Source organism: Myotis lucifugus, unplaced genomic scaffold (genome assembly GCF_000147115.1).
Source record: "Myotis lucifugus unplaced genomic scaffold, Myoluc2.0 scaffold_2, whole genome shotgun sequence".
NCBI classification, from domain to species: Eukaryota; Metazoa; Chordata; class Mammalia; order Chiroptera; family Vespertilionidae; genus Myotis; species Myotis lucifugus.
The window spans coordinates 27,047,997-27,049,683 of record NW_005871050.1 but is presented as its reverse complement, the minus strand read 5'-3'; the positions used below and the strand labels follow the sequence as shown (position 1 = coordinate 27,049,683).

Sequence of the window (1,687 nt, the reverse complement as noted above, 5' to 3'; positions counted from 1 at the left end):
AGCCCAACAAAGAACCAAGGGCAATTATTACTTTTGTCCCCAGGCTGCCACTCTGATATTTCTGGTACGTAGCAGCTTTGTACATGCATGCATGCACTGTTCTATTTCTTTTCTGCTGGGCTATCAAGTGAGCTAGGCATTAGGCAAAGATTTTTTTCTTATATTTTTTTTCCATAAACAAGGATTAAGTTTTTGTGAGTCGCAAAAAAACAAAAGCTTTCATTTTATTTCGAATATAAAGGGCTGAAATAAAGGAGTCATCGTTAACATAAAATAATAGAACATTTTAATAAAAATTAATATTTTTTCTTGAACATTAACTTACCAGATACTGAATAACTGCACAAATTAATAAGCGTAATGCAAATAAACCTATTTTTCTTGTTCTCCAATAGGGAAATACTTCCTGTTGCGCACACAAACAGGTCAGTACAAGACTAATGACGTGGCAAGCCGCTGCTCAAATATTCGCTGCTAGTATTAGTGGAGAGAAATGGTGCTCCTTCGTTTAAGGCAATTAAGGGAAATGAATGCAACACGATTATAGTAACCAGTCCTTAGCAAATATTGTAGTTTGTTATTAATAATTATGTATAACAAGATATTGTAAAAATTAAGTTATGAAATTTTTATTAAAATGTTTCTTACATACCATTATATTGGCTGGGCCGCAAAAATATTCGTTGTGGGGGTGGGAAGCGACCGCAGGCATGGCCATGTTTGAACAGATGAGAGCAAACGTGGGCAAGTTGCTCAAGGGCATCGACAGATACAAATCCTGAGAATCTGGCCACCCTGGAGCGCTATGTGGAGACACAGGCCAAGGAGAATGCCTATGATCTGGAAGCCAACCTGGCTGTCCTGAAGCTGTACCAGTTCAACCCAGCCTTCTTTCAGACCACGGTCACTGCTCAGATACTGCTAAAGGCCTTCACCAACCTGCTCCACACTGACTTCACCCTTTGCAAGTGCATGATTGACCAGGCCCATCAAGAAGAACGGCCTATCCGACAGATTTTGTACCTCGGAAACCTGCTAGAGACCTGCCACTTCCAGGCCTTCTGGCAAGCCCTGGATGAAAACATGACCTTTTGGGAGGTATAACTGGTTTTGAAGATTCTGTCCGAAAATTTATCTGCCATGTCGTGGGTATCACTTATCAGCACATCGATCGCTGGCTGCTGGCCAAGATGCTCGGGGACCTGACCGACAGCCAGCTAAAGGTGTGGATGAGCAAGTATGGCTGGAGCGCTGATGAGTCGGGCCAGATCTTCATCTGTAGCCAGGAAGAGAGCATTAAGCCCAAGAACATTGTGGAGAAGATCGACTTTGACAGTGTGTCCAGCGTCATGGCCTCCTCCCAGTAACTTTGCAGGTGCTTAATAAAGATTTATTTCCTTAGCAAAAAAAAAAAAAATATTCGTGTGGGCCACATGCAGCACGCGGGCCGCGAGTTTGACATGCTTGTCCTACATGCTTGATAATGTCTTCACCAGATTGTGTGGCACATGTCAAAGAATTTAAGCACAGCCCTGGTGATAGTATCTAGACTCAATCACTGAATTTCTTCTGAAAGAGCAAAGTCACACCTGCAAAAGAGATTTTCTAGAAATCTAGATCTGTCTAATAAAAAGAAGTTCTGGTATTACTCTCTTGGACTTCTGCTTCTTGAGAGGGTGCATAATTG

General features: G+C 42.0%; 1 pseudogene; it reads left to right on the top strand.

Moving 5' to 3' along the window:
- The first annotated feature begins 705 nt into the window (after nt 1-705).
- On the top strand, nt 706-1,417 carry LOC102419135 (annotated as a pseudogene).
- The last annotated feature ends 270 nt before the right edge of the window (nt 1,418-1,687 follow it).